The sequence below is a fragment of the Perca fluviatilis genome, chromosome 14, assembly GCF_010015445.1.
Source record: "Perca fluviatilis chromosome 14, GENO_Pfluv_1.0, whole genome shotgun sequence".
In the NCBI taxonomy this organism is placed as follows: Eukaryota; Metazoa; Chordata; class Actinopteri; order Perciformes; family Percidae; genus Perca; species Perca fluviatilis.
Window position 1 is genome coordinate 34,890,187 of NC_053125.1, and position 15,672 is coordinate 34,905,858.

The 15,672-nt window shown below is 42.1% G+C and overlaps 1 long non-coding RNA gene across 1 annotated transcript; it reads right to left on the reverse strand.

Moving 5' to 3' along the window:
• Positions 1–10: 10 nt before the first annotated feature.
• LOC120572990 lies at positions 11–621 on the reverse strand. The gene is made up of 3 exons (XR_005641563.1): positions 347–621; positions 124–264; positions 11–25 (listed from the first exon to the last, which is right to left on the reverse strand). It is a non-coding gene; the product is annotated as an uncharacterized LOC120572990 (long non-coding RNA).
• Positions 622–15,672: the final 15,051 nt, after the last annotated feature.

The window sequence follows — 15,672 nt, forward strand, 5'->3', positions numbered from 1 at the left end:
TCCCGCTCGCCCGTCTTCCTGGTTTCTGACAACAAACGCCACACAATCAAATATGTTTCAGAAACAAATTCATTTTCTATCGTCCAGCTTTATTATAATATTAATAATATATATAATAATTACCTGTGTGTAGAACAACAGATCGACAGGTGGAGGAGACGAGTGCTGTAGTACTGTAGTTTTTGTTGAAGACTACAGTTTGTGTCTGAACCAATAGGAAGGATGCAGGTTGGTGATGTCATAGGGCCCTCTGAGCTCCAGAGGCTGAGGACACACAGACATTATTATATTATTATATTATTATTTAGGACTTCAGACTGAACATGCTGCATATATCATCAGCAACCTTCTCCGCGGCGCTGGACAGGATCACACTCTGAAACACAAAGAGGTGAGTCAGGACACAGCCAATCAGGACGTCCTGTCACAGGGACAGGAAGTGGGTTGGGACAGAAGAGGGCGGGCCTTCCCTTTCCACATCTCCATCAGACACACAGTGGTGGTGATGGTGTAGCGCCTCCTGGTGGAGTCTCTGATGGCTGCAGAGTAGGACACCTCCACACCAGAGACACACACAGAGACACACACACACCCCTGTCTATGGCCTGGACACACACACACATACAAACACCAGACCCCTCTCTAAGGCCTGAACACACAGAGACATACACACAGACATACACACACACACACACAGAGACACACACACACAGACTATTATTAATATAAATACGTTACTATACTATGACCTTTTCAGATATTTCGATATACTATACTATAACTTTTTTCTACATACTGTCTTTTTTTCAAAAATTTCAACATTCTATACCATGACTTTTTTGGACATCATATACTTTTAAGAAAAATGTTGACGATTTTTGACTTTGTTCCACAAAGTATAATAGGATTTTTTTCTATATACCATTTTATGACTTTTCAAAAATTTCGACATACTCTACTAGGACTTTTTTGAAACTTTTTCGAAAAAACTATACTATATACTTTCGATTATGACTTTAAAAAAAGCAACATACTACACTATGTCTTTTATATACATACTATTCTATAAAAAAAATTTCAAAGTTTTTGAATACTATGACTTTTTTCAACAAACTATACTCTGACTATTTAGGAGAGGACTGTGATTGGCCAGCTGTCAGAGGCCCAGGATGTGGTTGATGTGACCGTGAAGACAAATGAAAACATCTGTTTAATAAACTATGAAACACATTTTCTTACCATGAATAGTTGAAATGATAAAGTAATAAAATATGAACCACCTTGATGTTTAAACTATTGTTTGGAGACGAGGCGGCCTACAGAGAGGAGGTCCTGGACTTGGCAGCCTGGTGTTCAGAGAACAACCTGGCTCTGAACACCAAGAAACCAAAGGAGATCATTGCGGACTTGAGGAGGGCCAGCAGAGACCTAGCCCCCCTGGACATCAACGGCGAGTGTGTGGAGAGGGTCCACACCTTCTGGTTTCTCGGAGTCCTGATCTCCGCTGACATCTCCTGGACAGACAACATCCCAGCGCTCATCAAGAAGGCTCAACAGGGGCTCCACTTCCTGAGGGTCCTCAGGAAGCCCCAGCTGGACTCCAACCTGCTGCTGACCTTCTAGTGCTGGTCCATGGAGAGCCTGCTGACGTACTGGATCACAGTCTGGTAGGGCAGCTGCACCGGGGCACACAGGGAGGGGCTCCACACAGTAGTTAAGATCAGTGGCTGCCCTCCCCCCTCCCTGAGGGACATCTCCACCTGCCGCTGCCTCAGTAGAGCAGAAAACATCACCAAGGACAGCCCCCCCCCCGGCTCTGATCTGTTGGACCTGTCTCCAGCTGCATCAGAACAAGGACTACCAGATTCAACAACAATTTCTTCCCAAAAGCCAGAACCACTTAGAACTCACACATGCTCTGACTTCACTTCACAGTCTTACACCCCCCCCGGCTTTCTTCTACCCTCCTACTGTGCAATATTTAATATTTAATGCTTTTGATAACATTGATAATTCTGTGAAAGTTCATTACTGTGTAGTATCATTATTTCACACTGCGTATCACACTGTATACAAACCATATTTATCTTTCTATTTTTATATATGTATATAGTGTCTCAGAACTGTGCACCTTACCACCACCCCCTTTTTTTTTCTTTTGCACTACTTATTTTATTCCATGTTTTTATATTTCTCTTATGTACATGTTGACACTGGAAGAGGAGTTGCTTCAATCTGGTTGTACATGTGTATAATGACAATAAAAGGCATTCTATTCTATGACTTTTTATGACTTTATTCGACATACTATACTATGACTTTTATTTCAACATACTATTCTAAACAATTCTATGACTTTTTTTGGACATTTTATTATGAATTTTTTTATTCTTTTCAAAATTTTCTACATACTATACTAGACTTTCAGAGAATGCTAAAATATTCCACTCTTGAATAATACATTCTTGCTGTTATTTAACATTTTTACTAATTTAAACCATTCCAACTTTTCTCACTGCTTTACCTTCTTCTTACACATTAAAGCCAGCAATCTAGTTCAGCTTTAGCAATTTAGCTTTTCAGCATTCACAAGCATTTTCTGCAGAATTTCAAATGTGAGATATACATTTATAATAAACTGATCTTGAGATATTTATTTCCATAAGTGATTTTTCCCTTCCTGTCCAATAAAAACGATGTATCTCCAGATGTGTGCTGATGTAGAATGTTTGTGATAAACTGAAGGATGATATGGAGTCATAAGGTGTCATAAAGAAGAATAAACCTGTAAAAAAAAGAAAGAAACTGAATGTGAAAGTTCAATTCTATTCAGTTTATTTAAGAAGAGGACAGAGCAAATTAATAAAACAAATGTTTATACATGGGTTAAAAATGTCAGAATTAGCCAAAAGCTCACAAACTTCCCCCCGAATACAACCAGCTGGTCTATCCACAATTAAAGAAACTGTTCAGTAACACACATAACAAACTTCATATTCAGCATCTTAGTGAGGTATTACTAATTACTGAAATAACAAATACTTTACCTGACACAAGCTAGCATTAGCTTAATTCAATATCAGGACAGTCACTTAACTTATTGTTAGCTTACAAGAAGGATTAAAGTTACCTTATGTGATATTAAATTCAACACTTTCGTAATAGTATAATATTGTAAAACATCTTTTTCATCTGTGAAATGTTATTCCATGTTGCTTTGTTTAGCATTTCTTTACATGAACATCCAAAAGCAGTACAAAAATCTTTTTCTATGAGTCTTTAAGATCAGTTGTTCGGCCCAAGAAGGCTGGCCGGCACAGACGTTTAAACACATTAACTGGTCAAGTCATTTTTTAAGCAGCAGCAGCAGACATGTTCTGATTAAAGCTTCTCAGTTATGAAGATTTGCTTCTTTTCATCGTCTTAAGGGACAATAGACTAAATATTTTAGACTTTTTTAATTAAGAACTAATACTCCTTGGTTGCAGCATTAGTTATATAGCGCTAGCAGTTGAACCCTGAACTCAAAATATTTTATTTCAAGAATAAAAGCTAATTGAGTGAAATTAATCCCTTCTAAAAAGGGAATATATAGTCATAGCCAGGATAACATCCATGCTGTTCAAAAGATCAAGTTCCTGCTGGTCAGCCTTCAATGTGGAGAGAAGATCAGAATATAACAACACAGCTATCAGGGCATGAGGAGGAGGCAGGAGGAAACAGCTTGGCTCGGAAACATGTTCACTACGAGGCAGAGTGAATGAGCTGGTGTCTTTTAAGGTTACAACTATGAGAAAAAGTTTTCCCACATTGATCACACCAGTACGGCTTCTCGAAGAGCATTAACCCGCTTATACCATGGTCACTTGCCAAATAAAATTTTTTAAAACATTAGTTTATATTTTAATTCGTTTTATAATCGAAATATAAAGTTTTTACAAACAATAACTGTTTCCCTGGTAACGCCTTATGGTTTGACTAATACCTGGAACAAACATTCCCATCGATCAGGTTCTTATGCAATGCAAACGTTGTTTACTTCTCCAGGAAATAGGAAGGGCCTTAGATACAACTTGTCACCCTTAGCAACCGGAGATATTTATAGTCCGAGGACGAGGCATTGAAGCAGCACACATTTTTAAAAATAACAGATTCACCTTTCCTTTTTGTTTTAATGTAGCGCATTAATTTAGAACAGGAAACAGACAGTTTCACCAGAAACCAGAAGGTGTCCTACATCACTTTTTTATGGACACCCTGCAGCCAATCAGAATCGAGTATTCACCCAGACCATGGTATAACCTTTAAACCTTGGACTTGCTCTCACTCACAATTTTAACTTTTCATACAATAATTTATGACAAAATGCCAGTTGCCGACATGTTATTATGGAAGGAAATGTACTCTTCATAACTTTTATAATTTCATAAATATTCAAAAATGTTTCCCTGACTTCGAATGAATGAGGACAATGTTGAAAACTCGCTTCAGTTTTACTTGGTTAGAAATTCCATGGTAACTTTAAAATAACACAAACCATTCATACATTCTGGGTATTTTTCCATTCTTTAAGGCGAGACACATCGTTTTTTTTTTTCCACTGGTCAATTTTTGAGATTTTGGGCTATTTGTATTCAATTACATGTCTTCTTTCAGACATGTGGTGAAAGGGTTTGTAGATTTCTTCTAAATTCAACAAAAGTAGTCGTTCTAAATCATCACGCTGCTCCGCGATCGCTGTCTCCACCCTGTCATCACTAGGGCTGTGCTCGATTGAAGAAATTCTTAGTCGACTAACACTCATTCAATTGTATCGACTGATGAATTAGTTGATTTAATCGACAGATCTGTAAATCTGAGTTTCTCTGCAAAGACTCATGCAAAAGCACCACTTTAATTATTGTGTTTACCAGAGATGTGCTCTTACGTTTCTTGGAAATAAGTCATTCAGCATGAAAAAAAAAGCATAAAACATGATTAATCGACTAATGAAAACTGAGTTGACTAAGACCAAAATGACCGATTAGTCAACTAATCGACTAAGAGGGAGCAGCCCTAGTCATCACATATACCGTTGGAAAGCTCTCTCTCTCTCTCTCTCCTGTGCAATGCTGTCAGATCCAAATATGGTAATTTCCTTTTTATCACCAACCAATCGTTAAAGTAATTTCTGCGATAGTTCAGAATGTCAAAAGAAGTGCGTCGAAAATCATCTCAGAGAAGACAAAATTAGTTGTCATTAGCAAGAAAACAAACCAGGGGATTACAAACCTAGACAGCAGATGATGAAATGCCATATTTAGCTGTCAGTGGAGCTGCTGTCACCTCTCCTAGGAGAACTACCAGCTTCTTTTCTGGTGTTAACTTTGGGAAATTTATTTTTTTGGCAAATTTTTCAAAGTGTAAATCACTTAGTGAAGATAGTTTTAAACAGTGGAGGAGGATGTTCATCTCTGTCTGACCCCGTTGGTGGTCACTGAGCCTGTCTCTCTCTCTGACCTGTCTGTCTGACCCAGTAGGTGGTCACTGAGCCTGTATTTAGTCAGGAGCCGTCTCTTCTTCGTATCTCTAACAGTGTTTAGATAATGTGTCAAATAACTATTTAGTCTAAATAGCAAAAAATTGCCGGTGCAACACGGATGTCTTCTACTTGATGATTTTATTTCTTAAGGTGCATAACAGTGACTAACGTTTCGATGTATAGTTACATCTTCATCAGAGTCCTTGGAGAAAATGGGCAATGAACCCCTTAATAAGGATCATCAACAGGTGTGATTGTGCTCAAAAGGGGCAGTGACAATCTAAAGTTACACCCATCTCAACCAAGGTGTTACACTCAGTAATCAGTCGTTAAAGGGCAAATGCCCATAGCCAAACCAAAGATGAATATATACAAACAAAAATATACAAATGTAAAAAATGTATACAAATGTAAAAATTTTAAAAGTTTTTTACAAAGATGTTCCCAGGGCAATGGGGACTAAAAGTATATTTATCTAAATACTATAACACACTTTGACATTAGTGAAAGCAAGTCAAATTTAATTCTTCATTTAAGCCTAGAGGTTCTAAAGAGCCAAGTGTATGTATCCAAAAGGCATCCCTGCATAGGAGTTTATTGATAATATCACCACCCCTGGGTGGGGGTGTGATTTTCTCAATTCCCCAGAACCTCAGTGATGCAGGGGAGCCATGATTAGCCTGCTTGTAATGCCTCGCCATGGCATAAGTTATGTTCTGGGTCCGAATAGCTGTCTTGTGTTCAGATATCCTTAATTTGAGCTGACGTTTAGTTTGACCTATATACGCCAGTCCACAAGGGCATTTTAGAAGGTACACAACATGTGTACTATTACAATTAATAAATGAAGAGATAAAATATTTCTTGCCAGTGCGGGGATGTGAAAATTCCTTTGTATTGGTCGAATTCGAGCATTGCGCGCAATTACCACATTTATAAAAACCAAGGGGTGGGTTTGAAAGCCAAGTAGTCTGAGGTGGACTATTTAGTCTACTTTGTTTGCTTTCTCCAATGTACCACCAGATGTCCAGTGACAGTCTGCTCAAACACATGCAGCGTGCAGGCACTCAGAATGCCAACGCATGCCTCAACTTGGTTATATGGGCCTGATGTCCAAAAACAGTCTTTGTGGGGAAAAGCAGGAGATGGAGGAGGGCCCTACATATGGTACTGGCATGGATATGTAGACTGTAAACTAACTTGGGGGAACCAAGCTGTGTAATGGTTGTGTTGGGCCAGTTTGAAGTTTAGTTGAAGGTAAAGTTGACTTGTTGTTTTGGATGTTATGATCAGAAGCAATAATGAGTTTTGGATGTTAAACAGTGTGATACATGGATCTTACTTGAACCTAAAGCATATTTTGTCTGTAATTCATGGCTCTCAATAGAAATTAGTGGAATTTTGCCATAAAATTTTTTAAAGGTCCCATGGCATGAAAATTTCACTTTATGAGTTTTTTTAACATTAATATGAGTTCCCCCAGCCTGCATATGGTCCCCCAGTGGCTAGAAATGGTGATAGGTGTAAACCGAGCCCTGGGTATCCTGCTCTGCCTTTGAGAAAATGAAAGCTCAGATGACCAATCAGGAATCTTCTCCTTATGAGGTCATAAGGAGCAAGGTTACCTCCCCTTTCTCTGCTTTGTCCGCCCAGAAAATTTGGCCCACCCATGAGAAAGAGAGAGAGAGAGAGACATCATGGCTTTCAAACGAGCAAAGTGGCAGTTGGTCAAGGCCACACCCCCACCCTCCACCTTGCCCCCCCTCTCTCCTCCTCAATAGCATTTAAAGCTACAGACACAGAAAAAGAAACCCAAAGATGGACCATACTGAAGAACCATGTGAGCATCACTTTAAAGATGTGGGCAGAAACAAGGTGGGAGAGCAAGATCAAGAGCATCGAGCCCATGAGGTACCCGGGAGCTGCCGTGAGAGAGGCTTTAAAAGGACAATTCCAGCATATTTTTACGTTAATCTTGATCGCTATAGCTACGCGAGTACTTTCGATATAAAAAAAACCTGACCTGAATCAGAGCAGGCAACACGGAGAAGCTGCAGCTACGTGTCCAAGGGTCCCCTGAGCTAACACGGCAGTTGTTGGGGCAAGTTTTAGAGTTCCTTTGTGCCTCTTAACAGACACAAAATGCAATTAATATGTCTGTGCCACATGAACAGGGCCCTGTAGCTTATCTGTCCTCTCTGCATATTAACAGACAGCAGAGCCGGCACACACACACACACACACACACACACACACACACACACACACACACACACACACACACACACACACACACACACACACACACACACACGTGGACAGAGTAAACTACGTCGGCCCTGCAGTTTTGTTGAAGTCACAGCGATGCTGATAAAGGGGTTTCAAGTGGTCACAATGTATATTACAGACATTTTATGAAAAAAAAAACAATAACTCAATCAGCTCCTACAACTTCCTTTCTCCACATTTGATCTCTAACAACAGAATGAAGGGATGACCCACGGAGCCTGTACTTTAGCCTGTGGTTAATGTTGTTGTGTCCTGAACACTGACCTGAACATGGCTGCTATCAGAGTCCCAGTCTGCTGCTGGTCTTCTGGGGACCTCGGTGTTCCACTGCTCCTGGTTCTGGTTGTCCTCCTCCATTCCTCTCTGGTCCTGAGATCCAGCAGATCTCCACTGGGGCTGCTGACCCACTCTGGATTCTGTTCAGGAGAAATCAAAGCCCCCAGAGATATTCAGGAGCTGCTGTCTCCTCTCGTTTTCCTCCCATCCACACACAACTAAAACAACAGGCTGACAACTCAAAGCAGCGGCTGGAAAACTGGTCCATCTCCTTCCTAGCTACAACATGAACTCAGAGTAGTTTGGAGAAAACAGCATTATATTAAACTGGGAATAAATCTAAAAGGTAAAAACAAACACTACCATAACGCTGGCTTTTTGGTGTCTACCCTTCACAATAAAAGCCCAGCTTAAATTCACTCAGAAAAGTGATTCTGCCGACACTAGATCTATTAAAGTGCTGCGAGTGCTGGGCGCTCCGTGGATTTTTATTGGGATGATTATCACAGATGCCTGGCTGAATACACTCACCGGACAGCAGCTAGCAGCTAACGGCTAACAGCTATCTGGCTGTACACACTCACCGGAGGGCAGCTAGCAGCTACTACCGCACTACTGTTTTTTTTAGGGGGGAATACACTTCAAGACGTGACATGACCTGTCCTCTGGAGGACATAGCCACACCACTACCCCTCCGTGGATTGTTATTGTGATGATTATCACAGAAGCTCGGTTCTGAATACACTCACCGGATGGCAGCTAGCAGCTAACGGCTATCAGCTAGCAGGGCAAGCTAGCTACCGGCAGGATCGAGACAGGGACCAGGGTAGGTGAATTTAAACAATGTCTGAGTTGAAAACGCATCTTGTTGACACGTAAGGGCCCTGTTCATGTGGCACAGACATATTAATTGCATTTTGTGTCTGTTAAGAGGCACAAAGGCACTCTAAAACTTGCCCCGAGCACTGCCGTTTTAGCTCAGGGGACGCTTGTAGTACGTAGCTGCAGCTTCTCTGTGTTACCTGCACTGATTCGGGTCGGGGTTTTTTCTATTGAAAGTACTCGCATAGCTATAGCGAAAAGCGTAAACTCCAGACAACAAGTAGCCTAGTAAGAGCAAGTCCATTAGCTTTAAATAAGCTAAACTACAAAGAGCCATATGAAAGAGCTAGCTAGCTTCTGCTCAGCTCCGTTAGCATTAAGCAGCCAAATGGGAAGCTAACGCATGGGCAGCTCTGTCTTCTCTTGTCTCTGAGTGCCGTGTAAAAGAGCAGTTCTTAAAGTGTTTAGCTGAGTGTGTGCGGGTTTACCTGGAGCTCTGTCTTCTTCAAACTCACTAATAACAAACAGCACAGCTATCCCGCCGCCAGCCACACATCCCAATCAAACAACGAGACTTCCGCTTCCTCCCAGTCCGGGTTTTTCAGATTAAAAGTTTAAAATTAAAGAAGGCCGCCGCCTGGAGGTCAGGAGGGAAACAACAGATCCACATTCAGTTCATTAATCAGTTAGTGGTGGACTGGAACTGAGGACATTTACTCAAGTACTGGACTTAACTCCAGGTACTGGTACTTTACTTGAGTATTAAATAATGTACAGCATTTTAATAACTAAAATAATGTAGAAGTATAAGGAGAAATTAAAAAATATAGATTCATTTATTTTTCCAGCAGACTCCCTTGAATTAAAACAGAAATGTTATTGTGAAGTCCTTGTACGTTATTCTCTGGCGCTACCCGAGCTGGCTATGTCCTCCGGTAAGAGAGTCGCTGCAACCTTCGCTTTTAGTTCAACACATTTATTGATATCCAAATCCAGCAGTGAATAAAGTGGTTGTGGCTTGCAATAGTATATATGTGTGTGTGTGTGTGTGTGTGTGTGTGTGTGTGGTGTTCTGTAAAATAAGGAAATACAGAATATGTAAATATAAATATAATAACCTGTGCACAATGAATTCACATATATACAGATTAAAGAGCAATAAGCAACAAATCACTCTGCAATATACATAATTATATGCAATGTACATCATTGCTATGCAATAAAAAGTTGCTGTGCAAACAACCAAATAATTCTGGATAGTAATGGGAATCAATAGAACCCAATGTAGTAAAGACTATAGGTTTCATTGTGTCCTTATATATATATATATATATATATTGGCCACTAGATGGCGCTCTAAGACCACAAATGGAACATAGCAGTAGCATTCAGGTCCAATAGTCATGTTGACAAGGAGTGACGTAGGCTCATCAGTCCAGCAGGGAGTTTTCCACAGTTATGATTATTAAACACACTTATTTCAAAGCCTTGTCCAAATCATTCCACACATTCAATTCCTTTTTTCCAGAGTTCATGTTAGTCAACTGAGAAACTGAGTACGTTTACTCAAGTACTATAATTAACTCAAGGTACTTGTACTTTACTTGAGTATTAAATATTGTGTACAGCCTTGCTATAATTAAAATAATGTGGACATTTAAGGAGAAATGACAAAATATAGATTCATTTTCAGCATTTTACTTTATTTTTCCACCAGACTCCATTTAATTAAAACAGAAATGTTAGTATTATTAAACACACTTATTTCAAAGTGGACAGAAACTAAATAAAACTATCAAAAGCCGTCTTGGTTAATCTTTCCACTGTTCCAACAATCACCACTCTGGTTTGGGTTAAAAAAAACCTTAATTCACCCATTTACATGTGGAGATATGCTGGCTCTATACACGCTAAACGTCCTGATTATTTACATGGAGTCTGGTGGAGATATGCTGGCTCTATACACGCTAAAAGTCCTGATTATTTACATGGAGTCTGGTGGAGATATGCTAGCTCTATACACGCTAAAAGTCCTGATTATTTACATGGAGTCTGGTGGAGATATGCTAACATCAGGGAAACCTGTAATCTCTTTTCTGGTGGGTCTGGTGGGTTAGGTGATGGTGATTTCGGGGGTGTTTCATGTTAAACTAAAATGATCTTACTCTTTAACTAAAAGGTCTATCTCTAGAGGTAATGTCAGACACTTAGAATAATAATCTGAGTTTGTCAGCACTTTTAGTGGTAACGTTCTCTTATCAAGGAGGTTAAAGACAGAAATGGCAGGAAGGAGAAATCCACCAAATCAAGTCCCAAATAATCAGCATGAGGCCTCATTTTATTTCATTTATTCTGTTCAGAGAACTGAAGAGGTCCAGAAATGCCTGCAAGTCTGCTGCTATGTCCAGGACCGAGCACAAGCTTCTTTGCATGAGTAAGCATTCATTTGTTTCAAATTTCAAGAAGTTTAAAATGTAATCATTAACATTAATTTACAAGTCAGATGAATAACTCAGGTGTTTGCTATTTGACTTGGTCTGTTCCCTGCTGCTCCATCATTCTTTAGTGTTGGCTGGAAAACATCATCAGCAGAGTCTTTACTTTCAGTTTGAACACACCTCAACAGATTTAAAACCACATTCAGTCACAGAAAATACAAACAGGGAATATGAAATGTCAGACAAAGATTATTTAATGAAAGTCCACAAAGGAAAATAATTTGATGGTAAACAACAATGACTTTAGAGCATACAATTAAAAATGTCCAACTTCCAGCTGGGTGGAGCTAATGAAAGTAAATTAGAAATATGTCCATAATGATGACAGCAACATGTGTACTAATGTACGTGAATATCAGAGCAACTGTGTCCAAATTAATGCACATCAGGGCACTAAACACAAATTAACCAACCCACTCTAGTCTCATATAGCTCACAGGTTTTCATTGTTTTGAGTTTGTGAGTATATTAAAGAATGTCACAAATGCGGTCAAAGGCTAAAACTCATTAGGGGGCGCTATAGAGACACCAACGTACACAGACCAGCTGCTTCCAGCCCCTTGTGAAGACTTGCGCCGCATGCATGACAGCGTCAACAACGTTACACTTCAGGCTCAGAGGCTATTGTTAGTAGTAGCATGCTGCTGGTGGGATTAACTGTACTAATAACACTGTAGAAACGCCGCGGCCACATCGCTGTGAAAGCTGCCCCAACATCATTTATCATTGTCTGGTTGTCACCCCTGTCCGCGGTAGTCTCCTCCGTTCCATATCTTTATAACGGAGCTAACCACAGCTGACTGGAGCTAACCGCTAATGGTTGCTAACAGAGCCTTCAGTTCTCCGTGCCTGTATCCATTAACTGTATTGATGCACTCGAGACCGAGTAAAACTCTTAATTCTATTAAATTGGCTGTGGCGTTACAAGTTTTAAACTATAACTCAGGCATGCCACTACTTTTTCCAAAATTTTGGAGATAAATGGAAGTTTAGATATGGGCCTGTAGTTATTAGGTTCTGAAGGGTCAAGATTGGGCTTTTTAAGGATCGGGTTTACCACAGCGTGTTTGAAGTAGCTGGGGACTGAGCCAGATCTAAGTGACAGGTTAATTATTTTTTCCACACAGGGGCCGACAATATCAAACATTTTCAACAATAGAGTTGTTGGGACAATGTCAGCGGGGCTCAAAGACGGTTTCATAATTCCTGTTATGGTCTTCACATCCTGTAGGCTGACAGGAGTGAAGGACGACCAAGACGACACCGGTAAAAACTTAGTAGAACAAATACTGATGAGTGGAAAATTAACACTGGCCCTAATGTCATGTACTTTGTTCAGAAAAAATGACAAAAAGTTGTTACAATCCTCATGTGTGTACACAGGCACAAGAGAGCCGAAGGTGCAGTAAGATTATCAATCGTGTCAAACAAGACTTTTGGATTCTTCTTATTTCCTGACACAAGGTTCGAAAAATAAGCTGAGCGAGCCGGCTTTATCAATTCATTCAGATCCAGCATCATGTCTCTTAAATGGAGTCTGTGTACCTCTAATTTAGTGGCTTTCCACTGACGCTCTGTCTTCCGACATTTTCTCCTAAAACTACAAATGTTATCATTTATCCATGGGAGGGCCTGTTTATGTGACCCTGAAATCTTTTTAAACAGGCGCTACCATATCCAAAACCGACAGACAGTGGTTGTTGAAACTTTGCACAAATTTAACAACATCATCACATTCAACAAAGGGGCGAGAGTCAAAAGAGGCAGAGAACTCACTAGGTGTTGTCTCACTAATGATGCGTTTTTGTATTTCAACATTACAGACAGTAGGCATCATGGTAAGTGACAAATTAAAAGAAATACAGCAGTGGTCACTAGTTTGAAATTCTTCAACACTCAGTTTATCAATGTTTAGGCCACAAGAGAATACCAAATCTAACGTGTGGCCTTTTTCATGCGTGGGGCCAGAAACATGCTGTACAAAGTTAAAAGAATCCATAATAGTCAACAGTTCAGCTGCAAATTGAATGTAATACCGCACCCGCTGCGCCGATTCTCCGACCAATCTCCCGCTCCATTGTCCCCTCACTCGCGAACAAGACACCAAGGTACTTGAACTCCTTCACTTGGGGTAAGGACTCATTCCCTACCTGGAGAAGGCACTCCATCGGTTTCCTGCTGAGAACCATGGCCTCCGATTTAGAGGTGCTGATCCTCATCCCAACCGCTTCACACTCGGCTGCGAACCGATCCAGTGAGTGCTGAAGGTCACAGGCCGATGATGCCATCAGGACCACATCATCTGCAAAAAGCAGCGATGAGATCCCCAGCCCACCGAACTGCAACCCCTCTCCACCCCGACTACGCCTCGATATCCTGTCCATAAATACTAAAAACAGGATTGGTGACAAAGCGCAGCCCTGGCGGAGGCTAACCCTCACCTGAAACGAGTCCGACTTACTGCCGAGAACCCGGACACAGCTCTCGCTTTAGTCGTACAGAGATTGGATGGCCCTGAGAAGGGACCCCCTCACCCCATACTCCCGCAGCACCTCCCACAGTATCTCCCGGGGGACCCGGTCATACGCCTTCTCCAAATCCACAAAACACATGTAGACTGGTTGGGCATACTCCCAGGCTCCCTCGAGGATCCTTGCGAGAGTAAAGATCTGGTCCGTTGTTCCACGACCAGGACGGAATCCGCATTGTTCCTCCTCAACCTGAGGTTCAACTATCGACTGAACCCTCCTTTCCAGCACCTTGGAGTAGACTTTATCGGGGAGGCTGAGAAGTGTGATACCCCTGTAATTGGCACACACCCTCTGGTCCCCCTTTTTGAAAAGGGGAACCACCACCCCGGTCTGCCACTCCTTAGGCACCATCCCAGAATTCCACGCAATGTTGAAGAGGCGTGTCAACCAAGACAACCCCTCCACACCCAGAGCCTTAAGCATTTCTGGACGGATCTCATCAATCCCTGGGGCTTTGCCACTGTGGAGTTGTTTAACTACCTCAGCAACTTCCACCAGGGAAATTGACGACAATCCCCCATCATCCTCCAGCTCTGCCTCTACCATAGAGGGCGTATTAGTTGGATTTAGGAGTTCCTCAAAGTGCTCCTTTCACCGCCCTATTACCTCCTCAGTTGAGGTCAACAGCGTCCCATCCTTACTGTACACAGCTTGGATGGTTCCCCGCTTCCCCCTCGAGGTGGCGAACGGTTTTCCAGAAGCACCTTGGTGCCAACCGAAAGTCCTTCTCCATGTCTTCTCCGAACTTCTCCCACACCCGCTGCTTTGCCTCTTTCACGGCAGAGGCTGCAGCCCTTCAGGCCCCTCGGTACCTTGCAACTGCCTCCAGAGTCCTCTGGGATAACATATCCCGAAAAGACTCCTTCTTCAGTCGGACAGCTTCCCTGACCATCGGTGTCCACCACGGTGTTCGTGGGTTACCGCCCCTTGAGGCACCTAAGACCCTAAGACCACAGCTCCTAGCCGCGGCTTCAGCAATGGAAACTTTGAACATTGTCCACTCGGGTTCAACACCCCCAGCTTCCACAGGGATGCACGAAAAGCTCCGCCGGAGGTGTGAGTTGAAAGTCTGTCGGACAGGGGCCTCCTCCAGGCGTTCCCAATTTACCCGCACTACCCGTTTGGGCTTACCAGGTCTGTCCAGAGTCTTCCCCCACCCCCTGACCCAACTCACCACCAGATGGTGATCAGATGACAGCTCCGCCCCTCTCTTCACCCGAGTGTCCAAAACACACGGCCTCAGATCAGATGAAACGATTATAAAATCGATCATTGATCTTTGGCCTAGGGTGCTCTGGTACCAAGTACACTTATGAGCATCCCTATGTTCGAACATGGTGTTCGTTATAGACAATCCAGAAGTCCAACAACAAACAACCACTCTGGTTTAGATCAGGGAGGCCGTTCCTCCCAATCACGCCTCTCCATGTGTCTCCATCATTGCCCACGTGTGCGTTGAAGTCCCCCAGCAGAACTATGGAGTCCCCCACTGGAGCCCCATACAGGACTCCACTCAAGGTCTCCAAGAAGGCCGAATACTCCGAACTCTTGTTTGGTGCATATGCACAAACAACAGTCAGAGTTTTCCCCCCCCACAACCCGCAGGCGTAGGGAGGCGACCCTCTTGTCCACCGGGGTAAACTCCAACATAGCGGCGCTCAGCCGGGGGCTTGTGAGTATCCCCACACCCGCCCGGCGCCTCACACCCTAGGCAACTCCGGAGAAGAAAAGAGTC